The sequence below is a fragment of the Botryllus schlosseri genome, chromosome 12, assembly GCF_051294905.1.
Source record: "Botryllus schlosseri isolate E-star chromosome 12, Bs_hap1, whole genome shotgun sequence".
Lineage (NCBI taxonomy): Eukaryota > Metazoa > Chordata > Ascidiacea > Stolidobranchia > Styelidae > Botryllus > Botryllus schlosseri.
In genome coordinates this window covers 4,424,254-4,440,042 of record NC_137247.1, presented here as the reverse complement: position 1 = coordinate 4,440,042, position 15,789 = coordinate 4,424,254, and the positions used below count along the sequence as shown (strand labels likewise).

Below are 15,789 nucleotides of genomic sequence, written 5' to 3'. Positions count from 1 at the left end.
ATACTACAAAGCCTGCGCGGCACGTGGAATCATGTATATTTGCGGATGTTGCTACTCAAGTCACGAGTATTGGAGTATGACTTATTACGACGTTATGACAGTATGAGAGACGTGAAAAGCTCAAATATGTACCTTTTTATGCGACCACAAAGAATATAAGGCCAGCCCTACATGGTGATAAAGATCATTTGGTATTTTGTAACTATAACTATTTCATTGCATTTAGCGACAATGCTGTGGGTGGATCACGAAGTCGCAGATTTGTCATTTACCCTACCGTGAGTAGCGTTGCATAGGGTTACCATATTTTGGAATCAGGAAAGGAGGGTACTTTTTCATGTCATAAAAATTGCTTTACCGAAATTGAAAACAGCTGATTTCGAACTATTTACCGGAAATCTTTTTGGTTGTCACTTTAACTCGACTCCCGATTTACCAACGTTCTAGCGATACTTTTCTGGTGTTGACTAAAAAAGGGTCATATTTCAGATTTTACTCCCGCGCAACCCGTCGTCTATCTTTTAGGCCAAGATTCAACATATTTCGTGGTCTTTTGGGGCATTTTAGGCTAGAAATGAGGACAAATTATCGAGAAGGAGGACATTTTGGCGAAGGGAAGACATTTATTCAAAACGTCATGTCACGTCATGGCTCCAAAAAATAATAGAAAACATGTTTTAAACAAGGGCCTTGTATTAAACATGTTTGTTTTAAATTGATTTTTGTTTTAAATGCAACCCCAAGTACAAATGATAACCCGAGCGTTGTACAAGTACATGTACAAGTACAATCGAGGTGTCATGGCAGTGGAAAATGGTTTCGTAACGAGAAATCTCTACGATAGATTGTTTCTTATTGGAAGGAAACATATAATTTCGGTATTCGTAAAAATCATCTCGCGCTATTCCCAGCATTCGAATCATTGTTTCCAACCCTAGTCATGAACCCATCATGATTACGCGTGAAGGCACTGCGCTCTGTGAATAAATACACGGCCGTCAGCACAGTTTGCTAGACACGTAAATCTAATCGCGTTACAATCGATCATCGCAGTCGGAAAACAGCGTAATTTCTGACAAGGCCCTTCAACGCAAGCCGGCGTTCTCATTTGTACAAACCGTACTGATTACTTACCGAAATGGCGTATTGTGATCGCGGTGCCGTGAAGACGTAAAATGCCCATTTATTCATATAGCGCGCGTCGCAATAAATCAATACCGTAATGGGTTGATAGATGTTATTGGCAATGGTTCGTACCCAAATATGTTTCAAATATATATATTCGCAATTGAAAAATACAGCATTTTGAATGCTTGTCCATTAATTAGAGAAATCAATCACCAAATTTCAAAACGATTTAGAACGCAATTTTACACGCTTTCTGACTCGATGTGAAGTTATGTTGTACCTTCAACTGATCCTACATCAGGAAACGGCATAGTGCATACTGTATAAAAGTAGCTTACTAATATGTGACAGCTAATAAGGCTTTTAAAGCAAAATTTTACTAAATACGACAGTACAGCGTAGCGAAATTTAGCGGTATAATATAATCACGCACACATTTCATTCGAAAGAAAACAAGCAGTCAAAATCGAGTCGCTGGTTTTAACATGACTTGGACTTGGGGAAACCTGGATAAAACCACGCATAACATGTGTTTTATCAATAAGACGGCAGTGAATTTCTCATAATTTAGCCGTAGTCACGTTCTGGGTCGCTTTCGATTGTTGTCAGTTCACCACCCGCAAGTTGCAAAAGGTTTAGCACCGCTGTTATAGGTTATTCATTGGGTGACGCGACACGGCATTAAACCGAGAGGGAGTTTTATCTAATTTAGACTAGAATTATAATTGAATTCGTGAAAACTTGGAAATTTAACCAAGTTCAGTTCGTATCAAATCAGACTTAATTCTTAAGCAAGAGGACGGCAAATGTATTTTACATGTACAGCTTGCTTGGTTCGTTTCGCATTACACAGTTCTGCTGTAGCGTGTTCAAGCGAACCAGAATTTAGAATTAAAAGAAAAGCATGTAAACATTTTACAAACTATACAAGAGTTAGAATTAGAGCAAAGAAACATTTCACATTTCTGTAGCATGATAGATTGATGCGTGATTACTCAATTGTCATTTATCTGTAGTAAGCGGACGTTTCCTATGGCAGCTGTCCCCTGCTTTTTACCCACGCGAAGTCAACGCACAATCGCTTCATGCGACTAGTAATTATTATTGAGCGCTTCCGGCTTGCTTCATACCCCGATCCCCGCCAAGGGATTGACAATCATGTACTTGTACAATTGCGGATGACCTCAATACGCCAGCATATTATGTGACTAATGGTGCTAACCGTCATGTCAGAGTCGAACCACGACCTTTGCACCGCTTTTTTGTAATTCATATCGATTATCTTCTCGCCCCCAATAAACAACCGTATGTATTGCGATTTAGGAGAAATGCAATAAAACTAGACCGCAAAGCCACGGCCGTGCGTGTGTAATGTTAATTCGTACACGATTATTCCAGAAACTAAAAGCTATGGCGATTTTTTTGACCAAAAAAGAAAGATTTTGACCCAAAAATCAAGATTTTGACATTTTTTGACCTTAAAAACTGTATTTTGACCCAACGTATGCAAATTAGGTGTTTTCCCACATAATACTAGAATTGTACTACTTATCTTCATTTCTGGTTGGAACTGTCGGTCCTTACGAAGTAGTTTGCCCTGACAAAACTTTTTTGACTCAAAAACTGACAAATTGTTACATGAAAAAAACTCATTTTAACGAAATCTGGTCCAACGAAGAAGTCCAGTATTTACATCACGTATTATGGTAGAAATAATTAAAATTTGTTGTGGTACAACGAATGATATTTTCCTGGGTAAGCATGCCGAGAAACTATACTTCCTGCATTACAATCTACCTCTACTGGACTGATCTGCATTTCTGCATCACGCTTTGCTCTTTAGGTTATGCCAAATTTCATTGAATGTGCACAATTAAGCAACAATTCTTTTTAATTTCAGTTTTCTCGTTTGCTGTTCAGCTTTCTGTGGCAACTACAAGTGCCATCTTGTCTAATATATAACATTTTGGCGAAATGGTTCCCTGCTACTTCCGTAGTAATATCGAATTATCGGTATCGGTATCGGCTTGCAAAAATCAGTATCGGTCGACCTCTAAATAGAAGTTACAGCAGAAGTTACACTGTCTTGCAGTCAATATTCATAATAATGTTTTGGTTTGTGTGAAAATCGTGTTTGAATGGTTTTGTTCTTTTAGCACTGTTGCAGACAGTTCATTTTCGCGCACCAGTAGTCTAATTAGAGAGAAATGCTAGTAATTTAGTTTTAATCTAATTTGTGAAATGTTTCCATGCTATAATATTAATTCGAATCGAGTCTCTGCTTTTCCCGAAAATGCTGCGGTAAAACTGTATAGGGCGAAACGAGCCAAGCTTGCTGTACAGACATTTGCCATTCTCATGCTTCTATGATTTGATATAAACTGAACATGATTCAATGTCCAAGTTTTCGCGAATTCAGTAATACTAATGCAGATGTCATTTGGGAAAAACTGTGTAGGCAGAATTCTAATTCTAATCTCATTTGGAAAAGCTGATTATTTTCTTGTTGTCATAACTCTGGCGACTCGGCGACAATTCGGGGTCCGTCGCAGGCTTGAAGACCAGCGCAAGGCTTCGCCATCTTAGTAGCAAAGGTTTAAAACCACTGCAATACTGTAATGAAACCTTTAACTGTCAGAGTGCGCTGACTGCGCTCGGTCATTCCGAGAAAGAATCGACGTAGGACGTCCGTTTGTGAGTAATAACCGCGCGGTAAGATCAATAGAATGAATGATGGCAGAGATTTCAGAGCACAAATTAACACTAACGCAACTGATCTATCAATGACAGAATGTCGGGTATCCCGAATATAGCAGCTTCTCTGATATACGGTGGAAACATTATCTTTTTCAAATTTCGCTAGTTACTTGATAAAATTGTAAGGTTGCATAAAAAACGATGCGCACCAAATTTGGCTCAATTCCAAACATTGGAAGCGAGGTTTTTGCAGTAGAAAAATTTTGATTTGAATAAAATAGTATTTACGGTTGCTAATTCTATAATAAATAATGAAATGCTAATTACTCAGAATCACTACACGTTTTACTGTTGAGAGGAAATTTGGTCATATTCTCGGCTATCACTAGGGCGATCTTTTTTGGCATGTCAAAAAAGTCAAAATTTTGATGCTCATGTGCTAATTAGTAATGAGACGAATATATAAGCGACGCCAGAGGATAAAAACGTGAGCTTGCTGCACGTTTCGATTTGGAGGCGCGCATACCGCACGCCGAGAAACATCGTATCGGGGCCTACGATACTCATATCATATCGTAGGCCCCGATCGTATCCATACCGAATTTGATGAGCAAATGCACGACCTTGGTTGTTAGTTTTTTAATCGCAGCGCTAAATTGGACGGTGTGTTATCGTTTATGCCTACGAATTGAAATTCATTCCAGCGCAAGATAGCTTACTCCAGTTGCGATTTACGAACGTAAACAGGGAAATGCATCGAGGAAGCCCAGATCGCTATCATAGTCCGCATAAATTGTCGCGATGCGAGCTAGTCAATGGGATGTCCGAACCCTGCCGGGTGTTGAATATAAGAGGGCAATTAGTGATTGGATGCGCGCTTTCCAATTTGTGCACATCAATTTTGTGTATTCATTCTTGTCGGCTTGATACGGAACACACTCACTTGTCGCGCAATGTGACTTGCGAGTTTAGAGTATAGTTGGTTACTGACTTGTATAGCGCACGGCGTTGCAGTACGTCCCCAAATATTGATGTAACACCAGATTCTCAGTGGTACTAGGTCTGAGTTTGTTCGATTCGTTTGAAGGGGAACTTTTTATATTCTACTAAACTTGATCGACGACGGACTGACTGGTAACGAGCGCACCAATACTGAATTTCAAACCATTGGGTATATTTGGTAAAAAGTGGATTTCTGCTGATAAGGTCGCGACATGCGCTCATTGCTGCAGTTACAGTTGAACAAATCACACCATTTCAAGATTAAATTGGACTGTATGGCTTGATATCAACGAGCGCAGTATCGGTATTAAAACGTCACGACACTGTTTTAACGCTGTACAATGTGTACAATGTACATGCAATGGCATGGAGTAAAGTGCGTTCTCGTGCGGATATGACGTCATCGACAGACAACACGAACTAATTATCACGTCGCAGGACTTTGCATAGCCCCACAAGATGGCGGTTCCTTGCGACGGCTGCAACCGAACCATAGTTGCCGGAGCCGGAGCTGGAGTCGGACCAGTGGTATAAATGGGCTCCGGAGCTGGAGCTGGACCAGTTTAAAATTTACGACTGCTGCGAAGCCCTACGTTGTACTGCAACAAATTTTAATTATTTCTACCATAATGCGTGATGTAACTACTGGAATTCTTCATAGGTCCAGATTTCGTTAAAATAAAGTTCTTTAATTAGTGAGAAATTACATTATAATTAAAATTAAAGCATATCAACATTTCACAAATTACGTCAGCATTATATTAATGGTATTTCGCTCTTCTTAGTCTAATTTTAAACTGGACCATAAAAATATAATCATCTAGCGGTCAGGTCTGCTACATCTGAGATGTGATCACATCCAAAATCCAGATATTCGTGGTTCTGCGTTTGGACACCGAAAGCAAAACAGAAATACCAGTGTGTACTTTTAGCGCAAATATGTTTTTACTGGGTAATATATTCAATTGTATACATAAGTTCTGCATACCAACAAGAAGCTCTTAATATAGGTTATGGCGCGTGTTAAAATCGAGATTACGAACATATTTTCGAAAATACCAACACTACCAGCATATCGACCAGACCATTTAAGCCCGTTTTTCGACAGAAACCGCACTAATATCCCACCAAACGCAGCGTACTAAGCCCGCTAACACATACGATCGGCACGGGCGACTCATATTTCTGTTTGACCAACACAAATATTATTCGGCACGCGCGCCTGTGAAATATCGAATTTCTTTCGTCACGCGGAACCGGGCTACCGGATTTTAAACAGAATTCGACGCAAAATCACGAATCGCTCTTCGCTCGTAATGGAAATTAGACTGGTGAATCGATGGACGCCAACTATTACAATTTGGTAATCGATTGTCAGAGAGAGTGAAAATAATTGATGATCACAAAAATGTAGCCGTCTGTCGAGATACCAAACATACACCGATTATTCGACGACTGTAAACAAACGAGTGTACTAACTAATGATTGTATTGTGCAAGGGTACGCGTATATCAGTGACCTGCGGTGAGGTTCATGATTTGCGAGGCACTTACCGTTTAGTGTCAGATTTACAAATATATATACTCAACATACTAGCTGATTCATATATTTTTTTATCACATTAGCGCCTGCCTGGCGCGCTGTCATTGTCCGTATCAATGCCGAATTTCACATGCCTTTGCGGTATCGAGGGGCTCTGGTGTTCTGGCGGTATAAATATTTATGTATTCGGAATCAGTGCGACAATAGCATTCGTTTAACACCAAGTATTACATATTCTAAGCCGGGGCCTACGATAACTTATCGTAGGCCCCGTTGTGAGGTGTTTATAAAGAATTGCGCTATCATAGGTGAGGCCTATAGAGAGTCAGTGCCTCGCCTCTCCTTTCGCGCCATATTTTTGAACAATAAATATATAAATCCCGTGATTTTGTATGTTTAAATGTTTCAAAATTAGTCATTCGTGAACACTTGCCGCCTCCCCTAACCGCACGTCACTGACGTATACTATAGTGTTGTAAGGCTTAACCGCTCTTTTTGGTGCCAAAATTAGCTTTCACACCAATTCGAACTTCACTTCTACTGGACGGAATTGAGCCAAATTTGGCGTGCAGCGTTTTCAGCCAACCGAACAATTTTAGCTAATAGCCGCAAAAATCTGAAAAAGGGGTCATTTGAACAACCCTGCTACACATGCGTTATTGTGGCCGGCCCTCTACACCTGGTATTTACATACAGCACAGTCGAAATCATGTATCCATCATAACCGTGACTCGACGGACTGCTGGTAAACACATGTAAATACCTGCTGCCGATTTTCGATATAATATTTCATGCTCGTTTCTTGCCCGTAGGAATGTGTGGGTAAGATAAATCATGGAAAGATTTAGACGTGTGAAGCGTGAAGCACCGCGACCGTTCTGATTACCCGTAGATTAAATCGATTCATCTTCATAATGCGGTGTAACGTTTCAAAGGAAACAAGCATTCGGTTTGCAAATAGTAGACTTGGACAGCTAGAAAATGTTCATATTTTACAAATCGGAATTAAAGCTATACAGTTTTTTTTTCAAATTAAACTACATATTAGAATCATAGCTACACAGGTTTCTCCAAATTAGATTAGAATAAGAATTACTGTATTAGAATTCTCGATTTTGCGAAATCAGTAATTCTAATTCTAATATAATCTGGAAATATTGCGTGGCTGTAATTCAAATAAGTAGAACATGCGGCACTGGCTTATCCAATATCAAGCAGAGTCAGACAACTGAAAATTTTCTCATCTTTTCCAAATTAAATCAGAATCACAGCTACACAGTTTTATTTTCCAAATTAGAGTTGAATTTTAATTATAGCTAGTTTTCTTCAAATTGGCATTGAATTAGAATTACTGAATCCGTGAAAACTCGGAAATTGAATGAACTTCGTCCATATCAGATTTAATTCTCAAAAGCATGAGCATTACAAATGTCTGTACAGCAAACTGGGCTCGTTTCGCACTATACAGTTCTCCCGTGGCATTTTCAGGAAAACCACAAATTAGAATAGAATTAAAATCATTTAGCTTCACGAGTCTGCAAACTACACTATATGAGTATATGGTGAAGTTCTTTTGAATTCTCGACTAGTTGCTGACGATTACCCCTAACGAGCGTCAGACAAACACATTTCCGGGTTTATTTCAATATGAATTCATTGCATATCGAAGTTCTGTACCAGGGTTGTAACCAAGTCACAAAGCTCCGAGTCACAAGTCAATCTCAGTTTTATAGTTTTGACTCGAGTCAAGTCGAGTCATTTTCAATTCACCACCGAGTCAAGTCCGGGTCCAAGTCATCGAGATGATGTTCGAGTCCGAGTCATGGTATTATGACTCGAGTCCGAGTCCAAGTCATCATGTCGACTGCTCAGTTTCCAGTTAAAGTCTTGTTAAACCCACTTTTATAACTCGGCTTGGTGATATCGAATGGTTCGAATTTATAATATACTGATTTCCCTCACTTTTAACAGTTTTTGGTTGCATTTTCAAGTACCAGTACCAATAGACAAAATTCCAATATGGTGGTTACTTGACTGTTCTTCGAAATTACAATGAAATGTCGGTCTTGGCCATCTCAGTCTCGAGTCATATGACTTGGTTCGAGTCATGCGCAATGACTCGAGTCCAAGTCGAGTCAATACACAGATTGACTCGAGTCGAGTCATTTTCGTATTTTGAGAAAATAACTCGAGTCAAGTCGAGTCATCACAAAATCGTGACTTGAGTCTGACTCGAGTCGAGTCATGACTCGAGTGATTACAACCCTGTTCTGTACCTCTAAGAAACTCTTCAAGATAGGAGCGATCCGATCATGGGCGTGCTTAGCTATTATGATCAGGCCTTGACATAATGTTGGTTATTTGCATTGTACCGTTAAACCTTCTGGTCGCGTATTTGACAAACTGCCACTCGTCTAGGTTTCAGTTCAAAACTGTTCACTAAATACTTGAACTTTTGTACAAACTTTCTTTATTCCTTGACAAGGACTACTTGACTTGGTTCACTTTCGATCGAAAATAGCCGGGTGCGGTGCCGGTAATGCGTAATCCGAGTCTGTCATTGGATATTAGCGGAACGGTCAAGTCACCCGTAGCGCTACCATGCACGCTATTCCGTCACAACGAACCGGAAAAGACTTAGCTTTATAAACTATGGACTCGCGATTGTAGCGAAAGTAACGTCACAGTTCGGATGTCTCTCAGTATCTGTAAAGCTAAACTCCAAGCCCTCGATATCAGTCTTGTACGACTAGATAATTGTAGTTGTATATTTAAACTAATTAGAGTGAAATGCCGGTAATCTAATTCTAATTTAATTTGTGAAATGTTTCTATGCTCCAACTCCTGTCCAATACACTCGATAATCAACAGACCACTTCGCTGTAGCTTCATCACGCAGTTAAAAAACATATACTAGGTATGTGTTGTACTTGTCTCATTGGTTTTTGAACATCATACTGTGATCAACTTTTCTATATATTTCTGTATGTATCTGAAGTTGGCTATTTTTGTTGTGTGTTTTTGCGATGATGATAAATTCCTCTCCTTCGCGCTCGCTCTCTCTCTCTCTCTCTCTCTCTCTCTCTCTCATTTAATTTGTGAAATGTTCCTCTGTTTTAATTCTAATTCTGATCTAATTTGTAGGGATGGTGCGAACCCCTGAAAGGTTCAGGTTCGTGTGAATGCGAACGTGAACCTTATGACGTCACGTGACGTCATATTTCTAATTCCAACCCTACATGTCAGCGAAGTGATATATTATCCACTGAAGCATTAAATTGAGAAGAGTGTAAAACGGATTTCTATACTGATATTACAAGTTATGCAGTAGCCAACACTCTATAATCGCCCAGATTTGGTTTTTATGATACAATAAACATATCAAATCAAGATCGATCCCGTACGACTGCTGGATTTTTTACATTAGACAACTACGTATTCGTTATATCAATTTCAATGATTGGTTGAATGAATAAGCATCATTCGCTGACTACATACATTTACTGTATTTCGTTCTTGATATAGCTAAATTGCTGGTCCTGCTCACGGAAGAGAGCCACTAAACATTCACAATCGGAAAGCTGAATATCTCGAGCACACCTTTGTAACAATGCAAGTAAAATTTCTGAGATTGGCAAAGTGTATTCTCGTTTAATGTTGATGTTTTTATGCTACCAGCGCCTTGCAATGAGTGGTCCGAAGTTGAAATTCAAAGAATTTGAACCAAAGATGTAATATTGATGTGATAAATTGTAATTCATGAAAAAGGTTCACGGTGCAAAAAGGTTCACAAATTAGTAGGGATGGTGTGAACGTGAGGTTCACGTTCGCGTATTGTGTGTGAACCTCACGTTCACACCATCCCTACTAATTTGTGAAATTCTCTAATATGGTGCGAAACTAGCCAATCTTGGTGCACAGATTTTGTCATTATCACGCGAACTACGGTTCAATTTTAATATGTGCTGATCTTGATTCAGTTTTCAAGTTTTCGCGAAATCATTAAATCTAATTCTGATCCAATTTGGAAAAAGCTCTGTAGCTAATTCAAATTCAACTCAAATTTGAAAAAATAAATGTAGCAAATGTAGCTATAGTTCTAATTCTAATCTAATTTGGTGAATTTTCTAGTTGCCCGACTCTACTTGACATTGGATAAGCTAGGGTTACCATATTTTGGACACGTTTTCAAAATTTTCAGACTTGCAATACCGGAGGAAAATCCTGAAAAAATGGTAAAATTTCCACACTTCGTGATCGGTTGACTAAAAAAAAGTCAGTTTTCCGGCTCAGCTCCCGAGATAGTCGCCGGAGCGTTACTTCAGTGCTGATTTACTGTATCTCAGTAGAATTTTTCCCTATATTTCACCAAAATTCTCAAAAAAGAGGACAAAATCTCAAAAAAGAGTACGTTTGGGCGTCCTCCGAGGACACTTTCAAAAATGTCAAAAAAAAGGACAAATCGTCTTAAAAGAGGACGTATGGTAACCCTAGATAAGCCAGTGCCGGTGTTTCTACAGATTTGAATTACAGCCACACATTTTTTTTTCAAATTAGATTAGAACTAGAATTATAGCTGCATGGGTTTCCCCAAATTGAATTAAGATCAGTTTCATATCAAACCACAGTTAATTCACATAAGCACGAGAATGGTAAATGTCTGTACAGTAAGCTTGGCTCGTTTCGCAGTATACTGTTCTCCTGTAGCAATTTCCGGAAATCCAGAAATTTAACCACAATTAAAATTAGAGCATTGAAACATTTAACAATTTAGATTACAATTAGATTACCAGCATTTCGCTCTAAGTAGACAACTAGACTAGTATTATCTAGCTAATAGCACTAATTGATGTCCAGTGCAAAAATTACCAAGTCCAGATAATGTGCGTACGTTGCATTATAGCGCGCGCGTGAAGAGCAGGTCAGCGCTAATGGGCAAACCGTGTTTTGCGAATTCTCAGGAGGCCAGCAAATATCGGGTTGCCGGGGAGTACGCTAAGCCAATAAGGATCTTGTCAGTCACGTTTTAAGCCCCCGTGTAAGGTCTAAAATTGGAATATTTGGCTATTTCGTGGGTAGGTTTACAAGCACGAATAAGCCCGACAGCAGGGGGGATCAATGAACGTGAAATTCGAACCCGACTTTGTCTTAAATCGGGTTTGCCACATCACTATTTATGGCAGGGATATCTAGAACTGTAGACAATAACTCCAGATATTCCTGGCCCATGGGTCGCCAGCGGCTGTACAAGGGCTGTTACAAAATATCCGTGTCATCAAAACGTTACTTGATATAATCGTTAGGCTGCCTAAAAAACGCTGCACGCCAATTCTGGCTCAATTCCAACCTATAGAAGCATTGCTACATAAGATAAAAGGTTAAGATATTTGTTACACTTCATAGCAAATTGTAAAGCATTAAAGCATTAATTCGTTAATTTGTGCTGTTTCCTAACCAGCATAAATAGCTTATGATCGGTATTGGCTTGAAATTTTAATGCCGATTATTCCGTTACGTACCAACGAGATTTAATGTGAATTGGTGAATCTGTGTTTCAAAAACAAATGACACGCAGTAGCAAATATCAAATCGGCTTTGATCAGATTTAGATAAATCGTCGTCTTAAAATGCAGTCACCGCACAGAGGCTTGGCGTACGCATTGAATCGTAAATATCAATATTTGGTCGGCACCAGCGATTTAGATTTTTATCACCAAAAACACATCAAGCTATCTGACAATGAATAATTACACGCTGACGTACTACGATTGTATCGCTTACGGCTTGTCATGTTGCAAAGCGTAGAATTTTGACAACTGCCGGTACCGATACTCCCTTAAATCTGATACGAGACGCGGTGCACCAATCGACCTTTTAGCTTGGCAGAAACATGTGATGTGAACTGAACTTCGAAATCCGTTATCTTGACAAAAAGACAGTGAATATAAAGATATTTGGAAGAAAAGTTAAGTGATAAACAATTAGTTTTGCTTAATAAATCATGCCTGTAACTGCGGATAGAATCGCCAATGTGTTGAGTATTTTTATTATATTATATTTTTGGTATGAACGTTGTGCAACAAGACAAACTATTACATACACGAAAAGTGAATGCAATCACATAATGTAGGTAGGGTTGCAATTAAAACAAAAATCAATTTAAACCAAACATTTTTAAAATATGACCCTTGTTTAAAACATGTTTTTTTATTGTTTGTTGCTTTGTTTTAGCCATGACGCACATCAGAGTGGATAGACATAGGCAATTGAAAATATAGGGTAAATACGGCACCTTCGACGAAAAAGGCTTCCGGTCCCTGTCATGAACGGACAAAAAATATCTTTAACCAGGACTACATCGTTATGCAGTATTTTTACAGTCGGCGGTCATCATCATCAGAACATTGAACATTGAACCGACGACGATTTTTAGGGTTCTCACCACTAGTGTGTATTCGTTGACGATATTGGGTGTGTATCGTCTGTAGGCCCATAATACATGTTTTGTCGAAAGTATTTACACAGTTACGGCATAATTATACAACTTGGCGACTTTCTAAAACACTATTTACAACATGTTTTAAATAAAGTGTTTTAAAACACCATTTGTTTCAGATGCAACCCCAAGTATGAATATTGAATATACTACAAAATTGCGACGTCAACTTTGTAATTAGGCGGATATTTACGGCCACACAAACACAGCTTTTTTTCCAAACTGGATTAGAATTAGAATTGTAGCTACACAGTGTACTCCAAATTAGACTAGAATTAGAATTATAGCTACAGAGTTAATTACGAATTAGACGAGAATTGAATTATAGCTACAGTTTTTTCCAAATTAGATTAGAATTAGAATTACCGAACTCGCAAAACTTGGAAATCGAACCAAGAAACACGACAAAAATCAAGTTCGGTTCGTCTCAAATCAGAGTGCAAACTCTTAAGCACGGGAAGGGCAGATGTCTGCACTTGCACAAGTGTACACCAAGCTTGGCTCGTTTCGCACCGTACAGTGTGCAGTTCTCCTTATCATTTTCAGGAAAACCAGGAACTAGATTCGAATCAGATTACCGCCATTTCGGTCTAATCAGTCAAATTAGCTAACTGGAATTGTAAAGTCGTCCAAGCCCGCCCGGCACTGCGTTCATAAAAGGAACGGGCCACTATAAGCACGCTTCAACGCGATACACGGCACCGTATCTTCAGCCGATCAGAACAAGCCGAGATAACCATCCACTCTTTCAATCAGATGCCGTAGATTAGCAACTGCTGTCAAACAGAGTGACGGTACGTCACAACGCCGACAGCAACAGAACAGCCGTCAGCACACGCCTCCCACTCATGTCAAGCCGTACGGCAGAAATCGATAACGGCAAATCGGGGCAACGCGTTACCGAGTACATATCGACCAGATTTCACCTCGCGGTAAACCACCAAATTACACAGATCGACACAACTGCGCAGATCACGTCACGATGAAATACAGTATTCCTTGCTTACAATGAACCTGGGATATCTAGATATCCCTGACAATGAACGTTTTACGAATTGGTCTACGCGTGCGTACGAATAAACGAGATGGGCCAATCCGGCTAGCACAGGGGCGGGCAACGAAAAATGAAGTACCTGACGGGCCTGATTACAGAATCCATACATTAATCGCGTATTTATCCACCCACACAAGGAATAAATAGTATTCAATGTACATTTTAAGTTTTAAGCATGGACACCAAATACAGTATTTAATGTATTTATTAACAATACGGTAGCTGTTGAGGTCAATCAGACGTCTCTGGTCGATCAAAATTGTCAACAAGTTCTTTGAACTCTGACTGCATGTCGTATACATAGAAATCCTTAGTAAAGACTGCGCGTGAACATCAGTTATATCGGAACGCAGCCTTGTCTTGTGTTCATGTTCATTGTTCATGGTCGAAAATGTTTGCTCGCGAATGTATGTAGACCCGAACGGAGCAAGCAGTTACATTGCCATCTTTCTCAGATTGGCAAACTTGGATTTATTCTGTGACGCATAGAATTTGTCAATACTTCCAGATTCAAATTTCACATTCAGGATAAAAACTCTCTCCGGGCCGCTCAAAACGCAGTCGAGGGCCGTATGCTGCCCGTCCCTGGGTTAGTAGGTCTATGACGCGGTGTTACATAACTAGAAATTTTTCAGTTTATCCAAATTAGACCGGAATTAGAATTATAGCTACACAGTGTTTCCAAATTAGTTTAGAACCAGAATTACTGAGTTCGCGAAATTTTAGAAATTGAATCAACTAGTTCGTATCAAATCTGAGTTCACTATCGTAAGTACGAGAATAGCGATGTCTGGACGCCAAACTCGGCTCGTTTTACACGACACAGTTCTCCTGTAGCATTTTCAGGAAAAGCAGACATTAGATTTCAATTAAAATTAGAGCATAAAAACATTTCACATGTTAGATTAGAATTAGATTACGCGCATTTCGCTACAACTAGTCTGATTATACAACTAAAATTATCTAGTTTTCCAAGTCTGCTATGTACACCACGACATTTATATTAAACGCAGCATCACTGTAGTAGATTCCAACGAAAACAGTGCGATGGCTCATATGAATATATGAATAATATGAGAAAGATAACTTCAATAGCGTCAAGGGATTTACCTATCATCACCATTCACAGGATTCATACCAGAACCGGATCGGTATTTTCTGTTAATATCCTTTGTACGATATTTCACGATAGGATCACGTTTTCCACAACGAAATTGTCGCGGAAAACTAACTCATTCGCAACACACCCGTACATAATACAATTACAGAAGCTGTCAGTAAAGAACCTCTTCTGTTTTTTTTTTCACAGTAGACTACACAGGCGGGTTTGCCTATACGTCCATGCTCAAATTTAAATTCTAATCTGATTCCTGGTTTTCCTTATGACCCATCGCACTGTTTCGTTGGGATCTACTACACTGATGCTGCGTTTAATATAAATGTCGCGGCGTACATTCTAGACTTGGACAACTAAATAATTTTAGATGTATAATCAGACTAGTTGTAGCGAAAGGCGCGTAATCCAATTCTAATCTAACATGTGAAATGTTTTTATGCTCTAATTTTAATTGCAATCTAATGTCTGTTTTACCTGAAAATGCTACATGAGAACCACACGAGCCGAATTTTCTAGACAGGCGTTTGCCGTTCTCATCTTCGCGGGAATGGACTTTGATTTGATACGAATTGAACTTATTCAATTTCCAATTTTTCGCGAATTCACTAATTCACATTGATATCAAATATGGAAAAATCTGTGTAGCAACCATCCTAATTCTAACCTATTTGGATCAGCTAAATATTTTCTAGTAATCCGACTCTGTACACCGCTAACTTCAACTTGTAAAGTTTGTAACAAGAAAAACATTAT

The 15,789-nt window shown here is 39.1% G+C and overlaps 1 protein-coding gene across 2 annotated transcripts in view; it reads right to left on the bottom strand.

The window, feature by feature from the left end:
- The window catches only part of LOC145452929 (alpha-2A adrenergic receptor-like), a 42,045-nt gene that overhangs the window by 11,361 nt on the left and 14,895 nt on the right, over positions 1 to 15,789 (bottom strand). The gene's annotated exons all lie outside the window — the stretch shown is intronic.